This window comes from Neofelis nebulosa, chromosome 10 (genome assembly GCF_028018385.1).
Source record: "Neofelis nebulosa isolate mNeoNeb1 chromosome 10, mNeoNeb1.pri, whole genome shotgun sequence".
In the NCBI taxonomy this organism is placed as follows: domain Eukaryota; kingdom Metazoa; phylum Chordata; class Mammalia; order Carnivora; family Felidae; genus Neofelis; species Neofelis nebulosa.
Window position 1 is genome coordinate 32,713,904 of NC_080791.1, and position 25,671 is coordinate 32,739,574.

A 25,671-nucleotide genomic window follows, 5' to 3' on the forward strand; every position below is an offset into this window, starting at 1 on the left:
TGACTAACTCAGTGTTAGGAATACATTAGATATTCAGTAAATTTTGTTCTAAATGAACCAGTCATCATAACTGATGATGCCAACCTCTTATTCTTTGGATACTTTTTACTGTGACAGTATTTGTAGTGAATAAATTTGATGTAATATGGGTAAACAAATATTGTAATACAGTAAAATATTATTTAGAAGACACTAGTTATGTAGGTAATGATGGATTTTTAATTGTACTACATTATTAGCCTCATTTTTATTCTAGTTATATTGAGGTATAATTGACAAATAAAATTGTAAGATATTTAAAGTGTACAATATGATGATTTAATATATATGGTGAAAAGATTCTCCCTGTCAAGTTAAGTAACACTTCCATCCCCTCACATATATATATTTTTCTTTTTGGCAAGAACATTTAAGTTATACTCTCTTAGCAAATTTCTATTATATAATACAATGTTCTCAACTAGTCACCATGTTACACATTACATCCTCAGACTTTATTCATCTTTAACGTTTGTATGCTTTTACCAACCTCTCCCTACTTCCATTTCCCAGCCCCTGGCAACCATTTTTCTACTCTTTCTATGAATTTGATTTTTTTATTCCATGTGTAAATGATACCATGTGTCATTTGTCTTTCTCTGTCTGGTTATTTCATGCATAATGTCCTCAAGATTTAACTATTTATTTTGTTCATGTATTAATAACCAAATACTTATTGAGCACCTGCCATATGCCAGGCACTATGCTAGGTGCTAGCTGAAAAAATAGTAAAACAGGGCAGACCTGGGTCGCTGCAGCCCTCATGGTGTGTACTGTAGTGGAGGCAGGAAACATTCTACCAATTAGCATTTATATAATGAATTATAGATGTACTGAGTTGAATAGTTTAAGCAATATCTGGAAAACTAGAGAATTGACCCCTCTGTCAGAAGCTGGGGATGATGGAAAATGCCTTTTAGATTTGGAGAGACACCATCAGACCACAGAGGAAACTGAACAGAAATGAAATATTTTTATAACTAATGCATTTCTTTCAAAAGTTGAATATAATTGGTATCAGAGACTAAAAATGAAACTGATTTTGTGATACATTCTCTCTGCTATGGCTTTCAAAAGAGAAATAACACTCAAATTCATTTAAAGATTTTATTATTTTTAAGAGAAAAATCAAGAGGGAGGTACATAGACTTTCCATATACTTCTTCCCCTGGCATAGCCTCCCCTATTACTGACATCATCCACTAGAGAGGAACATTTGGTACAATTGAGGAACCTACATAGACATACCATAATCACCCCAAATCCATAGTTTGCAGTAGGGTTTGCTTTTGATATTGTACCTGTAGGTTTGGATAAATGTACCATAAAATATGTCCATAATTATGGTATCATACAGAGTAGTTTCACTGCCCTAAAAATTCTATGTTCCATTTATTCATTCTCTGCCCTCTTATCCTTGGAAACCACTGATCTTTTTATTGTCTCTATAGTTTTGCCTTTTCCAGAATGCCATACAGTTTCACTTACTGATATGCACGTGTTTCCTCCATGTCTTTTCATGGCTTGATATCTCATTTCCTTTTAGTGCTGAATAATATTCCATTGTCTAGATGTAGCACAGTTTATCCATTCACCTGCTGAAGGGTATTTTGGTTGCTTCAAAGTTTGGGAAATTATGAAGAAAACTATTGTAATGATCGATGAGTAGGTTTTTGTATGGACATATGTTTTTTATTTCTTTGGGTAAATACCAAGGAGTGCAATTGCTACATTGTATGGATGTTTAGTTTTATAAGAGACCTCCAAACTATCTTCTAAAATGGCTATGCTATTTTGCATTCCCATCAGCAGTGAATAAAAATTCTTGCTGCTCTCCATCTTTGCTAGCATTTGGTATTGTCTATGTTCTGGATTTTAGCCATTCTAATAGGTGTATAGTGGTATCTCATTGTTTTAATTTGCATTTCCCTGATGACATATGATGTGTAGCATGCTTTCATATGCTTATTTGTCATCCATGTATCTTTGGTGAGATGCCTTTTAAGGTTCTTGGCTTGTTTTTTAATCAGCTTATTTTCTTATTGTTGAGCCTCAACAGCTCTTGTATATTTTGGATAATAGTTCTTTATTAGATGTGTCTTTTGCAGATATTTCCTCCTACTCTGTCTTTTTACTTTATTGGAAATATCTTTTGCATAGCAGAAAATTTTACTTTTAATGAAATCCAGTTTCTCAGTTCTTTCTTTTATGCATCATGACTTTGATGTTGTATCTTAAGACTTTGGTTGTCATTACCAAATTCAAGGTCATCTAGATTTGCTCCTATGTTATCTTTTAGGACTTTTATAATTTTGTGTTTTACATTTAGGTCCATGATCTGTTTTGAATTAATTTTTATGAAGAGTGTAAGGGCTGTGTCTAATTTCACTTTTTTTCCATGTAGATGCTCAGTTGTTCCACACTATTTGTTGAAGAGATAGTTTTGCTCCACTGCAACCCCTTTATTATTATGTCAGATATCAGTTGACTATATTTATTTGGGTCTATTTCTAGGTTTTCTGTTCTGTTACATTGATCTATTTGTCTGTTCTTTCACCAATACCACTTTTCACCAGTGTTTTGATTACTGTATATTTATAGTAAGTCTTGAAGTCAGGTAGTGTCAATCCTCCAACTTCAATAATGTGTTGATAGTCTGTCTGGGTCTTTGGCCTCTGCTTATTAACTATAAATCAGTTTGTCAGTAACCATGAAGTAATTTTCTGGGGTTTTAGTGAGATTGCATTGAATCTGTAGATCATAGTGGGAAGACCTTACATCTTGACAATATTGAATCTTCCTATCCATGAACGTTCCATTTATTTACTTCTTTTATTTAATTAATGTGAGTTTTGCGATTTTCCTCCTATAGGTCTTGTACATATTTGGTTACATTTATGTTGAGTACTTCATTTTTGGGTGCTAATGTAAATGACATTGTGTTTTAAATTTCAAATGCCACTTGTTCATTGCTAGATTTAAGAAAATGACATTTATATATTAGCCTTGCATCCTGCCACTTTCCTATAGGTGCTTATTAGTTCTAGGAGTTGTTTTGTCAGGTTTTTTACAAATTTATTTTCCACATATAAGATGTCACCTGCAAACAAAGACAATTTTATTTCTTTCTTCCTAATGAGTATACCTTTTATTTCCTCTTTTTGTCTTATTGCATTAGTAGGACTTCCACTACAGTGTTGAAGATGAGTGGTGAGAGGAGATACCCTTGTTTTGTTCCTAGTCTAATGGGAAAGCTTCTAGTTTCTTACTAGTAAGTAGGACATCATTTGTAGGGTTTTTTGTAGATATTTTTTTATAAAGTTGAGGACGTTCACTTCTATTGCTATTTCATGAATGAGTGCTGGATTTTTTCAAGTGCTTTTTCTTCATCTATTGATATGATCATGTGATATTGCTGTTTTAGTTTGTTGATGTGATGGAATACATTAATTTTCAAATGTTGAACCATTCTTACATACCTAGGATAAATCCCATTTAGTCGTGTTGTAGACTTGTTATTAAATTTTTTTTATTCAGTTTGCTAAGGTTTTTCTTGAGGATTTTTGCATCTATGTTCATGAGAGATATCAGTCTGTAGTTTTCTGGTACTGTCTTTGGTTTTATATTAGCATAATACTTGCTCATAGATTGAGTTAGGAAGCATTCCCTCATTTTCTAACAGATAGTGGTGAATTGGGATAATCTCTTCCTTAAATGTTTGGCAGAATTTATCAGTGAACTCCTTTGGGCATGGTGCTTCCTGTTTTGGAAAGTTATTAATTGCTGATTCAATTTCATTAATAGATATAGGCCTGTTCAGATTGTCTATTTCTTCTTGTGTGAGTTTTGGCAGATTGTGTATCTCAAGACATTGGTCCATTTCATTTAGGTCCCTTTCATTTAGATTTGTGGGCATAGAGTTGTTTATAGTATTCCTTTATTATCTTTTTAATGTATATAGGATCTATAGTGATACCCCCTCTTTCATTTTTGATATTAGTAATTTGTGTTCTCTCTTCTTAATTAGGTTGGTTAGAGGCTTATACTGATTTTATTGATCTTTTCAAAGAACTAGCTTTGGTTGTTTTTTTCTTTACTGATTTGCTGTTTTTAGTTTCATTGATTTCTGACCTAATTTTTATTATTTCTTTCTTTTTTTTTTCTTTAAATGGCTTACTTTGCTCTTCTTCTAGTTTGCTAAGGAGAAAGCTTTGATGATTGCAAATTTTGGATCTTCTTTTCTAAAATATCTAGTTAATGCTATAAATTTCCCTATAAGCACTGCTTTTGCTATATGTATGCCACAGATTTTGGTAATTTGTGCTTTCGTTTTTACTTCAGAATACTTTTAAATTGCTCAAGATTTTTTTTTCTTTGAATCATGTGATAATTAAAAGTATGTTGTAAAATCTACATGTGTTTTTTAATTTTCAGGTGTGTTCTGTTGAAGCCTTAATCCCATTGTGGTCTAAGAGCAGACATTTTATAATTTCTATTTTTCTATTCTTCAGATTTGTTAAGGTGTTTTTTATCTTGATGAATGTTCTTAGTGAGCTTGAGAATGTGCATTCTGCTGCTGCTGAATGAAATAGTCTATAGATGTCAATTATAACCAGTTGAATGATGTTGTTGAGTTTAACTGGGTCCTCATTAATTTTTTTTTCCTGGTAGATCTGTCCATTTCTGTTAGAGAGGTGTTGAGGTGTCCAACTATAGTAGTGGATTCATCTCTTTCCCTTTGTAGTTCTATCAGCTTTTGCCATAAAAAAATTTAATGCTCAACTGTTAGATGCATGCACATTAATTAATGATTGTTATGTCTTCTTGGAAAATCAACTCCTTTATCATTATGTTATATCTCTCTTTACACCCAATAAGTTTCCTTGTTTTGAAGTCTACTCTAATTATACGTTCAAATTTTCATTGGCCAACTCATGAATTATTTTCCCTGTCTTTAAAGCTCTATAGTGCTTTCTCCATATTTGTAGTCCATAAAATTATCCAATAGTCGCTTCCACCATAATTTCTTTGACTAAAATTTGGGCTCTTGGGGTACTGGGTGGCTCAATTGGTTAAGTGTAGGACTCTTGATTTCAGCTCAGGTCATGATCTCCCTGTTCATGAGATCCAGCTTCTTATTGTGCTTTGTGCTGACAGTGCAGAGCCTGCTTAGGATTCTCTCTCTCTCTCTCTCTCTCTCTCTCTCTCTCTCACCCACCCTCTCACCCTCTCTGTCTCTCTTCCATTCATGTGTGTGCATGTTCTCTCTCTTTTAAAATAAATAAAATGAATAAACTTAAAGTGTTGTTTTTAATTGGGGCTCTTGAGAAGGTAATTTACCAATAATCTTATTTAATTTTCTCTCTGGTGCAGTCTACCCTGTGACAGTTTTTCTGTTATCTTAAAAATAAACATGTAGTAATGCAATGGATTGGGCTTTTTTTTTTTTTTTGTAAGAGAAAGAGAGCATGTGCATGTGCAAATGGGGAGGGGTGGAGGCAGGGGGTGGGGAGAGAGAAAGAAAGAAGGAGAGAGAATCCCAAGCAGGCTCCACGCTTAGTGCAGAGCCCATTGTGGGGCTTGATCCCATGACCCTGGGATCATATCTGAGCCGAAATCAAGACACTCAATTGACTGAGCCCCTGGACTGGAATTCTAAACTCTATAAATAATAATAAATATTATTATTAATAAATACTTGGATAATTTATCTTCTGCTACACGTCTCTCAGTTTAATATTTAGCATGAGTTGTAAGCTGGTGTTAAGCACAATTTTTCAATAAGACCCATTAAGGTCTCCACTTCACTGAAAAAAAAGGGGGTAGAAAGATCACATTGAGGATCTTCTGCTTAATATTAGGTTATTTGGGTTTGCCTGTTATTAACAATCCTTCAGAACCTGCATCTTAATACCCCTGCAAGAATCTGAAGGCAAGGCATTGGTATTAAGACCTACCTGTTAATGCTAACAGCTAGTGCTTCTGCTTCAGCCTTTGAGATATTATACCTTAATTAGTCAAGTAACACAATAATACATTCTCCTTTAAAAAGGTAAAATATTACCAGTAAGGCTTAAGTCCTCTTTGATCAATACTTCTAATCTGTGCCCTTCCCTACCATTATTCCCTATCTCTTAGTTTTTAATGTGTGTATGATATGTTCATATATAAATGATATCCTATATATAATTTGTGTATTATCCTTCATCATGTTTTCATGCAACAGTGACTTGAAGCTCTGTATATTTATTTATAGTCCTAGGTTGTTCTTTTAACTATTGTATAAAAGTTCATAGTATAAAAATCCTTTTATTAAGGCATCACTATCACACCGTTATTTGAGTAAACTTTTTTGTGTCTTCTTGAGTGCATGCCTTGTTCCTCTTTCCAGAACATAATTAAGTATTTTGATACAGCTCTAAATGAACTATATGATTAGCTTCCTTCATGCTGCTAAAGTGGTTTAAGCCATTAATTTTTTTACATACTACATTTAAAAGTTGCTTATGCTAGAACTAGAAAGATGAAAGTGTACATAGTCCCTATCTTTGACATGTACAAAGCCAGAAAGAAGAAGAAAAACAAAACAAAAAAAACTTCTGTACAATTAGTGAACACGAGAATAATACTTTGACTTGAATTATGCCAAAGCCATGGTGACACACCATAGTATCCAATTAGACAAATTGAGAAGACTTGCATTTTGTTCCACTAACATATCCTGATGTTGTGTAAGAGGCTTATTCATTTATACTTAACTACGCTTGAGCATCATGTAATCCTTCTAAGAGTCTATCAGGTGGAGACATCACAGATGAGTAGCTCACTACAAGGTATAAGGGTCAAGATTCAAACCCAGGACATCTGACTCCAACTTCTGTGTTTGTGTGCCTATCTGCTATTTCTCCACAATGTTTTGTATTTGAATAAATATTCATTACTTTATAATTTTTCAGAAAAAAACATGATCTCTTCCAGAGGATTGGTTTTCAAATTGTGCTCCTTAACTCGGTCCCATTCCTTTTTCAAACTAGAACAACTCTGCTTTTGTCTGTTTATTTGCTTTATTCTTCCACTTAAGATTTTATTTGAACAGAGGATTTTCTGCCAACTTTTTCTTTTACATACCATTTCATCATGACAGGAAACCCTTAGGCCTCAAACAAATGTTTATTCAGGTACTTGAATGAATCCTAAACAGTTCCTTGACTTTATTTGCTGATGCCTTTTTTGACATCTCTGCAAAGGTAGGGTGAATGTTTGGTCAAGATTTCAAATCCAACTATTTAATATTTGAACAGAATATCAACGTTATCATCTGAAAATCACATATGAGTTATAGAGCTCTGTCTTTATCAGCAAAACAAAGTAACTCCAGGGAATCTTTTATCAATCACTTTTTTAAAGGACAGATTGAAATAATTGATACTTAAGACAGTAACTCTAATGATTTACTTCCCTGGATTTTTAAACTTTATCTTCATTTAGAATATTCGAAAGCCACATACTCTATAGATCTTCCATATCTGCCTAATTTGTATAAGGGTAGATAAACACAATATCCTTCTTATTGCTGAATGACCCTCATATAATAAACTACATAGTGCATATTTCACATAATTTATCAGCCTATTGTGTTTTCCTTTTATGTTAACTCCTACAAAGTAAAGAAGTAAATTTTCATGCTCAATTTTTTTAATGTAATAAACTTAGGTGTTTGGTTCTCTACTGCTGCTACAGCCTTTTGTGTTATGTACTTTATATAAAATTTTAATAAATTATAATGTTTTTGAAGCATAATACTCAATCATATCATTTCTTCAGAAAAAAAATACTTTCAATGTTATTTTCTCTTCTGTGATAAAGTGATTTATGAGACTGAATAAACAAGTGGTAAGTATGGACCAAGACTGAATTCCTTTGAAAATGTCTTAAGAGCAATCACTCCAGAAAAGCACATGAAAATGTTATATATAATTATAAGGAATTCTGGGATCCTGGACCATGTCCCATGCTTTAGCTAAGTTGTACTTGTGCTCATTCCATTCTTTCTGTTTAGAACAGCCATTATTACAACTCTTTATGTTAAAATCATGTATTCTCAACAGTCCATCTAACATGCTCCGTTCCCCACAAAAACATTATTATTTTTTTTTGGTCTCCCTAATTAATATGATTTTTTTTTACCCTCAAGATCCAAACCACATTTAGTTTGTTACCTATGTTGTATTTATGGTTATCTCCCTGATGGAATTTAAAGCTCCATGAATTTATTTAATTTTTTTTTTCAACGTTTTTTATTTATTTTTGGGACAGAGAGAGACATAGCATGAACGGGGGAGGGGCAGAGAGAGAGGGAGACACAGAACCGGAAACAGGCTCCAGGCTCCGAGCCATCAGCCCAGAGCCTGACGCGGGGCTCGAACTCACGGACCGCGAGATTGTGACCTGGCTGAAGTCGGACGCTTAACCGACTGCGCCACCCAGGCGCCCCAAAGCTCCATGAATTTAGACACTATAGCTTATTTATCTTCTGTAATCTTCTACAGAGCCCAACATGGTAGTAAATGTACAGGAAGGACAAATAACAATAATTGTTTCCTAAATATTTATTGTAATTTTCAGGGCTGCTACATTGCAAAACTACAGCAGCATCATGTTCAGTATAATCAATAAGTTTATTTCTTAATACATGTCCAGAATCTCTAAGCTAAAATCTTTTGGGCTAGATATGTTTCAGAATTCAGAATTGTATAGATTTTTAAAAAATTATCTAGAACAAAACTTCATAATGAAACACATTAATATTTATGCAGCAAAATGTATGAATGAAGCCTATAAAATGTGAGTTTGGGCCAGGTTCAGCTGTCAAATGAAGTCAGGTCAAATAAAGTACCAATGACAAATAACTACAACAAAACTTTTGTTAGCATGTCTTTGTATATTGAAATTGTGAATGAGTAATTGTGATGAGCACTGGTGTTGTATATAAGCGATGAATTTACTCCCAAAGCCAAGAGCACACTGTATACACTGTATGTTAGCTATGTTGACAACAAATTGTATTTTTAAATATTTTTTTAAATTTTTTTTAATGTTTTATTTATTTTTGAGACAGGGGAGACAGAGCATGAACAGGGGAGGGTCAGAGAGAGGGAGACACAGAATCTGTGTGCTCCAGGCTCTGAGCCGTCAGCACAGAGCCCGACGCGGGGCTTGAACTCACAGACCGCGAGATCATGACCTGAGCCGAAGTCGGATGCTTAACCGACTGAGCCACCCAGGAGCCCCAATAAATTGTATTTTTGAAAAAAGATGTTTAGCAGAAGGACACTTCATCTGCCTTTTCAAGCAGAAAGTGATGTTAGAAAAGCAATGTAACTCCCTTTTGCAAGACATCCCTTTGTGATGTAAAGAGCATTTTGAAAAACAGTTATGTGCAGATGATTGTTGTTATTTGATTTTGTTGTGCAGGCATTATAAGTACATTACAAGTAAAAAATTTTACAACTACATACTTAAACACTTGGAAATAGAATTTTCTAACTTAAAAAATCTAGAGGGTTTCAATGGGTAGGTTCTGAATATGTTTAATAATAAGAGTGGTATTTATGTAACCTTTATTACATGCTGGGAACTTGGCTCTATGTATTACATGAAGCACAAAAAAGTTAAATCACTTGCACAGGTAAATAGCAAATAGAGCAGAGATTGGAACCCAGTGAACTTTCTCTCTTATCCATTACATCTTATCCATTATTTATTGTCTCTTTGTCCTAATTATTTGTAATGAAAACTGATTTACTTCAGGGAGGGCAGAAATTTTCTAGCTGAATTTCAGAGGAAAATAAACTTTGCATAATTAATAGGTGGGATTGAAAAAATGAGTATAATCACTAAATATTCAGCGCTGCAAATAGTCCCATTCACTGTCCATGTCTTCTGGATGGCTACCTTCCACCTTCCTCTTAGCCTTCCAACACTCCCACCTTCACTTTCAACTGATGATGTTGCTTCATAATTTTCTGAAAAAACTTTCTGAAAATGCTACTACCACATATACTCATGTAGCATCTAACCTATAATCAACTTTTCCTCTTGTTACTAAAGATCTGCATTGCTCGTCAAGACCAGCCTTTTCCCCTTGTGTACCAGGTTCAGTCTCCTGCTGTTGACTCAAGAGCAGCCTCCCAAAAGTTTTCCCCCTCTCTGCTTAAATCATAATTTCCCCCTTTCTGGTATATCAGCATGTAAACTTGCTATTATTTCTCCCATCGTAAAGCCAAAATATTTCTGTTGGCTTTATTCTTCTGTCTACTATTTCTCTATTCCTTTTGCAGCTAAACTCCTCCAATGAATTTTCTTCCCCCATTCTCTCGTAAACCTAATCCAGTCAGTCTTTTGTCTCAGCCAATAACTCCACCAAAATTTCTCTTGTCAAGGTTACCAGATGGCAAAAATCTGATGGGTAATTCTCAGTCCCATCTTACTTGATCTATCAGTAGCATTTGACAGTTGATTGCTCCAGCTTCCTGAAAATACTTTTTTTTTCCTCTTGGCTTTCAGGACACAACACTCTCTTGATTTTTTCCCCTCTTGGTTCCTCTTCAGTCTCCTCTTCTTTAGCTTTTAACTTTAGAGGGCCCAGTGCTCAGTATTTTGACACCTTAGACATTCTGTTTACATATTTCCTTGGATATATAATCTAGTCTCATGGTTTTAGAAAACCATCCTGATCTCTCTCAAATTTCTATCTCTAGCCCAGACCTCTCCCCTGAATTCTATATTTCTCCCCTGAATTCCAGACTTTTATATATCTAACTGCTGACTTGAGATCTTCATAGATAACTACTGAATATCTCAAACTAACAAGTCCAAAAGTAAGCTCCTATTCTACTGCATTTCAATACCTATTCAGCTGTTTCTTATGCATAATGAAGTACTGCTTTACTCATAGGGGAGCCAGAGTCTTTAAACTGGGAGGTGACATGGTCAGCTTTGTTTTTGAGAAGCTTTGATTTAAAACAGTAAATAACATGGACAGAAGATGATGCTAGGGAGCCAGTTTTAAGATTATTTAAAATATTATTTGATCTAGATTAGGGGCCTTTGGTCCTTTGCTGAGAAGCTACTTTTAATTCCTGAAAACAGTGAAGTTAAAGTGTAGGAAGCATATACTAGGCAGTTGCCCCTACTAAGAATGCTCCCTTTTCCAGAGAGAATTCTAAGAAATGTGACAGCATAGGGAGGGAGGATGGAGACTCTGTTTTTTGTGTTTTTATTATATACCAGGTACCATGGTAGACACATGGTGCTCTATTCATTATATCCTTTAATTCTCAGGAGTTGCTGGAGAAGTTATTACCATTCTCTTTCTGCAAGTGTAAGAATTGACAGGGAGGGAAGGTAACTTGCCTAAGGTCACACAGCCAGTTAGTGGTGGAGTTGGTAATCAAACCCAGTTCTTCCAGACTCCAAAGACTAAATTACTTTTATTATACCATACCATTTAGCACTGTGTTTGAAATAAAACATGGTAGGACCTGGGAAGATGGGGGTGTAGGAGGATGCTGGGCTCACGTTGTCCTGATCACTTAGATTCCACCCATATATGCCTAAATAACCCATAAAAACGCCTGAAGACTAGCAGAACGGACTCTCTGGAGCCAAGTGTAGACAAGAGGCCCACGGAAGAGGGTAGAAAGGGCGGAGAGGTGGTGAGCGCTACACAGACTTGCGGAAGGGAGCCAGGGTGGTGGAGGGGCAGCCTACAGGGCAAGGCAGAGCCTCCAAAGTCTGGTTTGCAAAAGCGGAGGGGCCGGACTCCATGAGTTCTGACAGCCAGCAGGACTTAACATCTGGAATGTTAAAAGTCAACAGCTCTCCTCTCAGAGAGCTGGGAGGGCTAAAGGACACCAGGAAGGAGGGTTGTTGAGCCCTGGAAGACAGAGCTGAGCTCAGTGGGGGAACAAGGTGCTGGGAGGCGCCATCTCCCTCTCCCATACCCCAGCTGAAATTCCAAAGGGAAACAGTACCTGTCACCGAACTTGCTTGCACTGTGCAAACACCCAACACTGTGTTTCTGTGGATCCATCCCTCCAACAGGCTTGCCTCTCTCCTGGTGCTGCAGGGCCCCTTCCCCAGGGGACCACCATCAGCAAAGCTAACTAAGCCTGCCCCTCCCGCCCACCTTACAGATCCACCCTGGCTAATACATCCTTGGCCAGATCCCATCTAAGCAGCACCATAAGCCTGGCAGTGTGCAAGTAGCCCAGACAGGGGCCACATCTCTCCACAGTGATTCCTGTCCCTGGGAAAGGGGAAGGTAAGGTACACCCAGTCTGACTGTGGCTCCAGTGGTGAGCTGGGGACAGACAACAGGTCTCATTGCAGCCCCATCCACAAACACAAGTTACTCTGGACAGCACAGGGGAAGTGCCTTGCACTTTGGAGCTACTGCAGAGACTAGCCAAAATGATGAAACAGAAGAATTCTCCTCAAAAGAAATTCCAGGACATAGCAACAGCTAACGAATTGATCAAAAACTATTTCAGCAATATAACAGAACAAGAATTTAGAATAATAGTCATAAAATTAAATGCTGAGCTTGAAAAAAGCATACAGGACAGCAGAGAATCTATTGCTACAGACATCAAGGGACTAAGAAATAGTCATGAGGAGCTAAAATATGCTATAAATGAGGTGCAAAATAAAATGGAGGTGGCCATAGCACAGATTGAAGAGGCAGAGGAGAGAATACGTGAATTAGAAGATAAAATTATGGAAAAAGAGGAAGCTGAGAAAAAGACAAAAAAAATCCAGGAGTATGAGGGGAGAATTAGAGAACTAAGTGATGCAATCAAACGGAACAATATCTGTATCATAGGAATTCCAGAAGAAGGAGAGGAAGAAGAAGAAGAGAGAGAAAGAGGCTGAAGGTGTACTTGAACAAATCATAGCTGAGAAATTCCCTGATCTGGGGAAGGAAGAAGGCATTGAAATTCAAGAGGCACAGAGAACTCCCTTCAGACATAACTTGAATCAATCTTCTGCACAACATATAGTGAAACTGGCAAAATACAAGGATAAAGAGAGAATTCTGAAAGCAGCAAGGGATAAATGGGCCTTAACATACAAAGGTAGACACATAAGGGTAGTAGCAGACCTATCTACTGAAACGTGGCAGGCCAGAAAGGAATGGCAGGAAATCTTCGATGTGATAAACAGAGAAGATATGCAGCAGAGAATCCTTTATCCAGCAAGTCTGTCATTCAGAATAGAAGGAGAAATAAAGGTTTTCCCAAATAAACAAAAACTGAAGGAATTCATCACCACTAAACCAGCCCTACGAGAGATCCTAAGGGGGATTCTGTGCATGAAATGTTGCAAGGACCACAAAGTACCAGAGACATCCTACAAGCATGAAACCTACAGACATCACAATGACTCTAAACCCATATCTTTCAATAATAACACTGAATGTAATGGACTAAATGCTCTAACCAAAAGACACAGAGTATCAGAATGGATAAAAAACAGGACCCATCTATTTGCTGTCTGCAAGAGACTCATTTTAGCCCTGAGGACACCTTCAGATTGAAAGTGAGGGGATGGAGAACTATCTATCATGCTACTGGAAGTCAAAAGAAAGCTGGAGTAGCCATACTTATATCAGACAAACTAGACTTTAATTAAAGGTTGTAACAAGAGATAATAGATGAAATAAAGGTTGTAACAAGAGAATAATGACAGGGTCTATCCATCAGAAAGAGCTAACAATTATAAATGTCTATGCGATGAATACGGGAGCCCCCAAATATATAAAACAATCAAAACATAAGCAACCTTATTGATAAGAATGTGGTAATTGCAGGGGAGTTTAATACCCCACTTACAACAATGGATAGATCACCTAGACACAGGATCAATAAAGAAACAAGGGCCCTGAATGATACATTTGATAAGATGGACTTAACGGATCTATTTAGAACTCTGCATCCCAAAGCAACAGAATATACTTTCTTCTTGAGTGCACATGGAACATTCTCCAAGATAGATCACATACTGGATCACAACACAGCCCTTAATAAGTATAAAAGAATTGAGATCATACCATGCACACTTTCATATCACAATGCTATGAAACTTGAAATCAACCACAGGAAAAAGTCTGGAAAACCTCAAAAGCATGGAGATGAAAGAATGAACGCATCAACCAAGCAATTAGAGATGAAATTAAAAACTATATGGGAACAAATGAAAATGAAAATACAACAATCCAAATGCTTTGGGATGCAGTGAAGGGAGTCCTGAGAGGAAAATACATTGCAATCCAGGCCTATCTCAAGGAACAAGAAAAACCCCAAATACAAAATCTAACAGCACACCTAAAGGAACTAGAAGCAGAAAGCACAGCACCCCAAACCCAGCAGAAGAAGAGAAATAATAAATATCAGAGCAGAAATAAACAATATAGAATCTAAAAAAACTGTAGAGCAGATCATTGAAACCAAGAGTTGGTTTCTTGAAAAAATAAACAAAATTGATAAACCTCGGGCCAGGCTTCTCAAAAAGAAAAGGGAGAGGGCCAAAATAGATAAAATCATGAATGAAAATGGAATTATTACAACCAATACTTCCAAATTACAAGCAATTATCAGGGAATACTATGAAAAATTATATGCCAACAAACTGGACTACCTGGAAGAAATGGAAAAATTCCTAAGCACCCACACACTTCCAAAACTCAAACAGGAAGAAATAGAAAACTTGAACAGGCCCATAACCAGCAAAGAAATGGAATCAGTTATCAAACATCTCCTGACAAATAAGAGGCCAGGACCAGATGGCTTCCCTGGGGAATTCTACCAGATATTTAAAGCAGAAATAATACCTATCCTTCTCAAACTATTCCAGAAAATAAGAAGGGAAGGAAAACTTCCAGACTCATTCTATGAAGACAGCATTACTTTGATTCCCATACCAGACAGCGACCCTTAAAAAAAAGATGAACTATAGGCCAATATCTCTGATGAATATGGATGCAAAAATTCTCAACAAGATACTAACAAATCGAATTCAACACCATATAAAAAGAATTATTCACCATGATCAAGTGGGATTCATTCCTGGGCTGCAGGGCTGGTTCAATGTCCACAAATCAACCAATGTGATACAGCACATTAATAAAAGAAAAGATAAGAACCATATGATCCTGTCAATCTATGCAGAAAAAGCATTTGACAAAATTCAGCATCCTTTCTGAATAAAAACCCTTGAGAGGGTCAGGATAAAAGGAACATACTTAAACATCATAAAAGCCATTTATAAACACCCCACAGCTAACATCATCCTCAATGGCGAAAAACTGAGAGCTTTCCATCCTGAGATCAGAAACATGACAGGGATGTCCACTCTCACCGCTGTTGTTTAACATAGTGTTGGAAGTGCTAGCATCAGCAATCAGACAACAAAAGGAAATCAAAGGCATCAAAATTGGCAAAGATGAAGTTAAGCTTTCACTTTTTGCAGATGACATGATAGTGTACATGAAAAACACGATAGACTCCACCAAATCTGCTAGAACTGATACATGAATTCAGCAGAGTCACAGGATACAAAATTAATGTACAGAAATCAGTTGCATTCTTATATACTAATAATGAAACAACAGAAAGACAGATAAAGAAACTGATCCCATTCACAATTGCACCAAGAACCATAAAATGCCTAGGAATAAACGTAACCAAAGATGTAAAAGATCTGTATGCTGAAAACTACAGAAAGCTTATGAATGAAATTGAAAAAAATGGAAAGTAATGGAAAAACATTCCAGGCTCATGGATTGGAAGAATAAATATGGTTAAAATGTCAATACTACCCAAAGCAATCTACACATTCAATGCAATCATAATCAAAATTGCACCAGCATTCTTCTCGAAGCTAGAACAAGCAATCCTAAAATTTGTATGGAACCACAAGAGACCCTGAATAGCCAAAGTAATATTTAAGAAGAAGACCAAAGCATGAAGCATCACAATCCCAGACTTTAGCCTCTACTACAAAGCTGTCATCATCAAGACAGCATGGTATTGGCACAAAAACAGACACATAGACCATGGAATAGAATAGAGCCTCCAGAATTGGACCCACAAAAGTATGGCCAACTAATCTTTGACAAAGCAGGAAAGAATATCCAATGGAAAAAAGAGAGTCTCTTTAACAAATGGTCCTGGGAGAACTGGACAGCAACATGCAGAAGAATGAAACTAGACCACTTTCTTAACACCACTCACAATAATAAACTCAAAATGGATAAAGAACCTGAATGTGAGACAGGAAACCATCAAAACCCTAGAGGAGAAAGCAGGAAAAAACCTCTCTGACCTCAGCTGCAGCAATTTCTTACTTGACACGTCTCCAAAGGCAAGGGAATTAAAAGCAAAAATGAACTATTGGGACTTCATGAAGATAAAAAGCTTCTGCACTGCACAGGATACAATCAACAAAACTAAAAGGCAACTGATGGAATAGGAAAAGATTTTTGCAAATGACATGGGATAAAGGGCTAATATCCAAAATCTATAAAGAACTCACCGACTCGTCACCCGAAAAACAAATAATCCAGGGAAGATATGGCCAGAAGACATGAATTGATACTTTTCCAAAGAAGACATCCAGATGGCCAACAGGTACATGGAAAGATGCTCAATGTCACTCATCATCAGGGAAATGCAAATCAAAACCACAGTGAGATACCACCTCACGCTGGTCAGAGTGGCTAAAATGAACATATCAGGAGACTATAGATGCTGGAGAGGATGTGGAGAGATGGAACCCTCTTGCACTGTTGGTGGGAATGCAAACTGGTGCAGCCACTCTGGAAAACAGTGTGGAGGTTTCTCAAAAAATTAAAAATAGATCTACCCTATGTCCAAGCAGTAGCATTGCTATGAATTTACCCAAGGGATACAGGAGTGCTGATGCATAGGGGCACTTGTACCCCAATGTTTATAGCAGCACATTCAACAATAGCCAAATTATGGAAGAGCCTAAAGTCCATCAACCAATGAATGGATAAAGAAATTGTGGTTTATGTACACAATGGAATTCTACGTGGCAATGAGAAAGAATGAAATATGGCCCTTTGTAGCCACATGGATGGAACTGGAGAGTGTGATGCTAAGTGAAATAAGCCATACAGAGAAAGACAGATACCATATGTTTTCACTCTTATGTGGATCCTGAGAAACTTAACAGAAGTGCATGGGGCAGGGGAAGGGAAAAAAACTTAGAGAGGGAGGGAGCCAAACCATAATAGACTCTTAAAAACTGAGAATAAACTAAGGATTGATGGGGGGTGGGAGGGAGAGGAAAGTGGGTGATGGGCATTGAGGAAGGCACCTGTTGGGATGATCACTGGGTGTTGTATGGAAAACAATTTGACAATAAATTTCATATTTAAAAAAAGAATTAAACATAATAATAACAATTGTTTAAGAAATTTATCGGGGTGCCTGGGTGGCTCAGTCGGTTGAGTGTCCGACGTCAGCTCAGGTCATGATCTCACGATCTGTGAGTTCAAGCCCCTCGTCAGCCTCTGTGCTGACAACTCAGAGCCTGGAGCCTGCTTTGGATTCTGTGTCTCCCTCTCTCTCTGCCCCTCCCCTGCTCATTCTCTCTCTCTCTCTCTCTCTGTCAAAAATAAATAAACATTAAAAAATTATTTTTTTAAAGAAATTTATCATAAAAGGCTTAAAAATATGATGATAGTATAATCTTATATATTTGGGAGACTAGACCTAAATAATGGGTAGGAAAATGCTAATTTTTTGGTCATAGAATTCTGGTTTTTTGCAAAGCCAATTTCAGGTGAAGCCAGAGTGGCTCTAGAGATTTATAACAGAATCTTAAGTCACCTGGTGTTCTAAAGCAGAAGTTTGAAGAAAATAAGGAAATTAAATGTTGATAAATTCAGGATTGCAATCTCAAAAGGAAAAATAAATTCATAGATATGAAAGAAAGAACAGTTTATATATATGTAAAAAGTCATAAGCTTGGGGTGCCTGGGTGGCTTATTTAGTTAAGAATCCTACTCTTGATTTTGGCGCAGGTCATGATCTCACAGTTCTTGAGATTGAGACCCACTTTGGGCTCTGTGCTGACAACACAGAGACTGCCTGGGAGTCTAGCCGCGCCCCCCTCCCCCCCCCCACTGCCCTGGCCCCACTGGTGTACATGCACGAACTTTCTCTCAAAATAAATAAACAAAATTTTAAAAAGGTCATAATGTTGAATCAGAGTACCATAGTCTCGCATCAGAGTACCACAATGATTTAAACAACCTTGTTGACATATAATTTTGTAATTTTTTCTGATTATTTTGTAGATATCTTAAATATTTCATCTCTCAGTAGTATGTGAACTTTTTTTTTTTAATTTTTTTTTTCAACATTTATTTATTTTTGGGAGAGAGACAGAGCATGAACGGGGGAGGGGCAGAGAGAGAGGGAGACACAGAATCGGAAACAGGCTCCAGGCTCTGAGCCATCAGCCCAGAGCCTGACGCGGGGCTCGAACTCACGGACTGCGAGATCGTGACCTGGCTGAAGTCGGACGCCCAACTGACTGCGCCACCCAGGCGCCCCAGTATGTGAACTTTTCTTAAGGTAATATGGTTGTGTGGGTTTTTAAAGTCTGGGTGCAATTTCTTCCCTAAATGCCTACTGGTTAGCTAAATAAATAACTGAAAGTATCAGGTGTAACTAGATAGATAATACATACAATTCGTTGTTTTAAAAGTTAAAAGATGTGTAGATAATTAGGAAAGAGATCAGAAGAGATCCAGCAGCATTGTTTCATTTATAAAGAGAGGAGTAAGACTAGCCTCAGGAAGGAGCAACTGGTCTACAGTCAGAAAGAAAGTAAAGGGAAATAAAGAGAAGAAATAAGAGGAAAATTTTTTTAATAGTAACATTGAGGACTTAAGAAAGTTAAATATTGGAATGTCACCTGTAACATTCTGTATACTACTTGATTCCTCCTTTAGAATATATCTAGAATATGACCTCTTAATCACCATGATTATTCTCCTTTGGATTTATTATGATAGACTCTTAACTGTTCTCATTTCTACACTTGCCCTCCTAGAATCTATACTTCAATTAGAAGCCAAAATGATGCTGTTAAAATATAAGCCAGATTATGTCACTCCTCTCTGCTCTAAACTCTGCAACAGCATTTTATTTCCTTCAGAGAAAAATTAAAATTCTTATAGTGATCTCCAAGGCCCTATTGAGTCTTGCCCTGTTATAGTCTGACCTTCCTTTCCACTACCATTCCCTCTGGCTCAGTCAGCTCTAATGTTACTAGCATAACCAAACCCAAGTTCATATGCCAGATGTGCAAGAAAGCCAATCACTGAGACATCGAGTATGCAGCAAGGAAGGTTTTTTTGTTTTTTGTTTTGGTTTTGTTTTTGTTTTTCAGTAGGCAGCCAAATGAGGAGACAGGAGTCTGTCTCAAATCTGTCTCCCTGAAGGGAGAGTAAGAGATATTTAATGGCAAATGGGAAAGGATCTGGGTACAGGAGAAAGGAACTTCAAAATAGGATGGGTTTAAGTCATTTTGTTGTCTGTGCCTGCACAGATCTTCTAAATACAATCTTCCTATGACTCATGACCATAAAATGACATCCTTAGCATGAGCCAAGCATGGAGTTTTAGGGCCCTTCTATGCTAAAAGTTTGTCCATTGGACACTTGTACATGCTCAAAGAGGTCAGTGGTCCTGATCAGCTCTGGCAGTTTCTTGTTGAAGACTTGAGTCTCTGTAAAAGAATTATATCAACATTTTGGTATCATGGTGTCAGGCAAGAATGTTATCTATAGAAGCATGGTGGCAGGCTACATTCCAAGAGCAGGTATATTTGGGTAAAAAGTTGCAGTTGTACTTATTAGTCCTATTAGCCCTCTGGTTACTGATTTCACTAGTTCCCTGACAATCCAGACCATCTCTCTCAGGGTCTTGGCAATTGGCTCTTTTTTTTTCTAATTCCATTTCCTGACATTCCTTATTCATCCAGCTCATTCTAATATACAGCCTATGTGAATGTCCTAAACGTACCAAACTTTGGTGACTGCCAGTCTCCACTGAACAGTTACATTCTCCCACTAGAGTCTTGTCAAGTTGTTTGATTGACCACTGTATCATTAATAAGTATATCTGATTTTAGGGAAAGGCATACTTATAACTGATTTGCTAAAAGAAAAGGAAGAAATATTTGGGTAAGAATTGGCTTTAGAGTCTTAAGATAAAAAATGATGGCAATCTATGAAATAAGAATGAGGATCATAGGAAAGAACTATAAGATTAAAATATAGCTGGATGAGGTAAGATCCAAAAATGTTATAGGAGAGTTAAAATCTATATTAGAAACTATGAAGAGAATAAAATAAGTTGTGTAGAGTTCATATTTAAGGCATTACTTCACAATGAAGGAAAAGGACATATTGATGAAAATTTTAAGCTATGATTTTTTATGTTTACTATGTACCAGTGTGCTAAGTAATTTCTCTAACTAATTCATTTAATCCATATAACAGCCTTAGATAGTGTTTATCTTCATTTCCATTTTATAAATGGGAAAACTAAGATAATTTTCTCAAGGTATTAGTGGTAGGACTAGAATTTGAGTCAGAGTCTATGTGACTATAAAGCATTTGGTCTTACAACTGTGCTGTTGAATAAGAGATATGATTAATAGAGAACATATATTCAACACATAATCAGTGTTTCTGAAGAATAAACTAAAAACAACTTAAGCAAAAGTATTAACTAATTATGGAAAGGAAGCTCCTGGGATCTTATCATCAGCACCTAGAACAATGTCAGGACATGGTAGATATTCAATAAATGTTTGTTTATTGAACTGTCCTAGCTGCTAGCTGTTAATTATTACTTATTGCCTATTATTATTACCTATTATTATTCTATGTAATAGTGCTACATATTTTAACACATTATTTTATTTAACTCTCAAACAACTTTTGAACTCTTATTTCAACTCTTATTATAAGGAAAATGAAGCACCAAGAAGTTAAATGATTTATTCAACGTCTAATAATAGTTGGTAGAATTTGGATAACAGAAGTAAATTTAAAAGTTAAATAAAAACTGTACTGCAAAGAATTCTATCAGAATAAGTTGTTATTCTTAGATGAACGTAAAACATATTCTCACTTATGTGTAATAGCTTAAGAATATGCCCAACTTCTACTGAAGTACATGTTTGCCTGATACTTGAGAGAAATTGGATTCTTAAGGTGGCCTCTGGTTCAGGATGAAGCTTAACAGCATTCTTGTGTAAGAGATGGAAGGTGCCATTCTCTATGCTCTTGATACCTGCCCCTGCCAGTGTGATGTAACTCTCAAGCAGCCCTCTTTCATGTGTCACATGCTCATGTCTGATGCCCAGTGCCCACATCTCTGTTCTTGACAGACATATTTTGTGCCCTCTTTGTTCTCAGCCCAAGACTCTTTACGTCTAATTTATTTTTAGGTAGTTTCATTACCTGACTAGTCATTTTCCCCTTGGGAAAATTAAATACCTATGTAGTATCTATTTTGTTGTAAGGATTACATGGAATAAGCCAGTTAAGTTCCTAATATATTGGCACATAATATGCTCAATAAAATTTTGTTTTCTTCCTTCTCTCCCTCCCCACACACCTTTTCCTTCACTTTAATAAACAAACAAACAAACAAACAAACAAACAAAACACTTTGGATCTTATATGAAGATACTTTTAAACTTACTACTTCATTATTGTCTGGCTCCCTTTCACACTCAGTCAAATAGTCATTGTTCCCTCTCTCTCCTTTCCAGTTTTACATACCCAGCCCCAGATTGGCTAATGTGAAAAACTAGTCCAAGCCTTTATCTCACTCTGCTGTGTCTTCAGAAAACTTTGGTTTCTAGAAAACATCCAGAAAATTTGAAAGAATAGTATGAGGAATATCTATATATAACTATTTGAAAGTAAGTTGCAGATATCATATTTCACCTCTCAAGATTTTAGAGCATATCTTCTAAGGACAAGAACATTCTTCAATATAACCTTGATATTATCACAATGGAAAATTTAATACTGATATAATAATTGTATATAATATATAATCAATGTTCAGATTTCCCAAACTATTCCCAAAATGTGCTGTATAGGTTGTTTTTTTTTCATGTAGGATCTAATCAAGAACTATGTACTTCATTTGGTTAAAAAATCTCTCTCATCTCCTTTAATCTAAAAGGATCCACCTACCTCTTTTTGTCTTTCAGGACATTGACACTTTTGAGGAGTCCAGGCCAGCTGTTTTGTAGAAATTCCCCCAATCTGGATTTGTCTGGTTTCTTTTTCCCACATGATTAGATTCAGGTTAAACGTTTTGACAAAAATCATATGCAGGCCAGGGTTGTATGGCCCTTTCTTTTATATGCTTGGAAATTATTGAGAACCCAGAGTTTTTGTTTATGTGGATTATATCAATATTTATCATATTATAAATTTAAAATATTTTTTTAACTTATTAGCTCATTTTAGAAATAGCAAACCCATTTGATATTAATTTTCCAGACCTAAAATTTTAATGAAACAACTTGACATTGTTTTACATTTTTACAAGTCATTTTAATGTCTGCCTTAATAAAATGCAGCTGCATCTCATATCTGTGCCTACATTCAGCCTGTTGCAACATGTTGTTTTGATTGAAGCATATGAAGAAAATGTGGCATCACACAGACACATAGTTGAAAAACAGAGGAGTATTTTAACTGTCCTCTCAGACTTGACAAGTGGTCGTCATTTCCTTAGGGATTGCAAAAGGATTATTTTCTGCTTCCATTATTCTTTCTTATTTTATCAGTTATAAATCTTTTTTTTATATTTCTTTGTATAAATTAGTAATCTTAAAATACTGGAAGGCCTAGTAGATGCTCAGTTATTTCCCTTTAATTATCAATTTTCAAAGTAATCAATTTGTACCTTAGCATCCTCCAGTAGTTTCCAGTGAGTATATTTTGTTTATTTCTCTTCTTCTTTCTTTTGTTACATGTCATCATGTAATAATGACTTTTTATGTAGTCAATATATTTTAATCACTTGAACTAGATTCCTTCTGATGTTCAAATTGTCTTTGGTCTGTGTGGCTTTGACACAGTTTCATTAACCCTCAATAACATCAAACTCTGTCACAACAAAGCACCACAGGCTCAACTTGTACATTTCCAGCCACAACCTAGATCAGCCATTTCTCCAAGGATCTCTGGTTTCTTTCAGATAAAAATGATATTAGATACAGCAATCTGGATCCCAGTGTTTATTGCTGCTACAGTTGTGTTTGCTTATAGGCATTTTTAGTGGACTGACCTAGAAAACATCTTTTTAAAAAAGTGGGGCAATAATGAGTTTATTCTAAAGTTTCTCAGAGGGCACTGTTGACATTGGGGTCAGCTAATTCTTTGTTGTTGGGATGTCCTGTGCATTGTAGGAGGTTTAACAGTATCCCTGGCCTCTCCTTAGTAGCACCTACTTCGTCAGTTGTCTGAACCAAAATTGTCCCAAGGCATTACAAAATGTCCCAGCGGTAGATTAGAGAAGGGGGCAAAAATACCTCTAGCTGAGAAGCACTGTTTTGCAATTTTATTTATAGCAATATTAAAATAATTCTATTATTTTATCCATGTTTATGTATTTGTGTGTGTGTGTGTGTGTGTGTGTGTGTGTGTGTGTGTATACATATTTCACAATGCCAACATCAGCATGACCTCTAACGACAGTACCTCTGTGGGCTTGTTGTTCCATCTTGTCTATGAAATTATGAAATCTTGGTCCATTTCCATAGTTTTTAATCAAAAGAACAGTCTCATTTTAATAACCACAATGCACAGGTCAGCATGATACTAAAATCATAAAAATTCCAAACTCTCACCTAATTTAAGGTTTCTCCTTTGCCAAAGCTTAGCAATGCTTGGGGCCTGAAGTTGCATAGAAGAATCAACAAGATCACCTTTTTCTGTTTACCATGTTCACATTCCTAAGACCCCTTAACAACTGATTTTCACCTTTCAATGTAAAAGGCATAGGAAGAGAGGGGTTAAAAGGAGGGGACAGTTGTACTTGGCACATACATATATGACTATCAGTGGAGTTCTCTGTTTGGTGGATGATTATAACTGTTTCTGTAGCAGGATACTTGGTGGGATTGTTGGGATATTTCACCGGAAACTTCAGCTATAATCCTGTAATGTAGGTGATACCTCTCTTCTCTCTGGACACTCCTTCTATCCTCAGTCTCTGGACTTCAAATGGTTGGCTTTACACAGACTCCCTCTGTGTTGGATCACAGTATCCTCTAGTCTGTTCTCTTAGGTGGAACTATTTTTAAAAAGAAAGTACAAACTTTTTATTGGCATGAATAATCTTAGAAAAGTGCTCAAGTTAAAGGTGTAGAGCTTAATGAATTATTATTGAGTAAATGAAACTAGGATGTCATCACCCAAATTAAACCACTTACAAATCATTAGCTTCCCAGAAGCCTTCTTACACCCCTTCCAGTCACTCTCCACAGGTAACCACCTCTCAACTTTTAACATTATATATGGTTTTGACTGTCTGAGAACTTTATATTAATGGAATCATAGAGCATTTTTCTGTGTCTACTTATTTTACGCATTATACTTATGGAATTCATCCACATTTCTGCACAGGCTAGATATTTTTTCTCATTGCTGTATAATAATGTACTGAATAACTAAAACAGAGTTTGTTTATACATTATGCTGTAGATGATCATTTGGGTTTTCAGTTTGGGACTAATTATAAACACTACTTCTATAAATATTCTCGTACAGATCTCTCTTTTTTTGGCAAACATGCATACCTGCTTTTACAGATGAGTTTTGCATTTGGCTTTCCCAGGACTCTAGGAGTTTTACTGGTCTTAGACCAGTATTTGTTCCTTGGCACAGGTTCATACATCATGTGGTAGTGAAAATCACCTCTTGTAAAGGCCAAGATTTTTGTATGTTTTATTGTTAGTTATGGGTGACTCCTCTCCCCACCCAAAGTTTTGGGCAGATTCCTGGCTTCATCAGCATAGTCTGTGTAGTGTTTTCTAGCCCTATTTTCATGGATAAGACATCCTTCAGATTCTCCATTTTATGCAGGGTTCAGTTCCCATGCTCTTCTGGTGGGCCTGAGGCCACAAATCCTGGCTCCTTGTGACTGTTTAACTCCAGTTCTTGGCTCCTAGGTCCTATATCTACACCTAAAACTTTTTTTGAACATTCCAGTTTCCTCTCTGCTTATCTTTTTTAATTTCTGGCTTATTGGGATACCCCCGTTTTTTGTTCTAGACTATAATTAAACAACATTATTTCCATGACGTTTTATTCAGAATTTTTGTGTTTGTGGTGGAAGGAATGCCCCCATAAGTACCAGGTCATGTTGTCTCAACCCTATGCTTCACAAGTGATACAATACCAACTTCCTCTTCTTTGTTCTTTATCTGTTAAATATATATATTCATTCTTCCTGCCATTTTACTACATATTTCCCCCTCCTTTTCAAAGGAAGA

At 36.3% G+C, this 25,671-nt stretch overlaps 1 protein-coding gene and 1 long non-coding RNA gene across 3 annotated transcripts in view; one reads left to right on the forward strand and one right to left on the reverse strand.

Moving 5' to 3' along the window:
* PGR (progesterone receptor) overlaps positions 1 to 25,671 on the forward strand; it is a 107,188-nt gene that overhangs the window by 7,658 nt on the left and 73,859 nt on the right. The gene's annotated exons all lie outside the window — the stretch shown is intronic.
* Positions 24,270 to 25,671, reverse strand: part of LOC131487097 (uncharacterized) — a 47,206-nt gene continuing 45,804 nt past the window's right edge. Inside the window, exon 3 of the long non-coding RNA XR_009249609.1 lies at positions 24,270 to 24,470. This is a non-coding gene — a long non-coding RNA (uncharacterized LOC131487097). The remainder of the gene's footprint in view (positions 24,471 to 25,671) is intronic.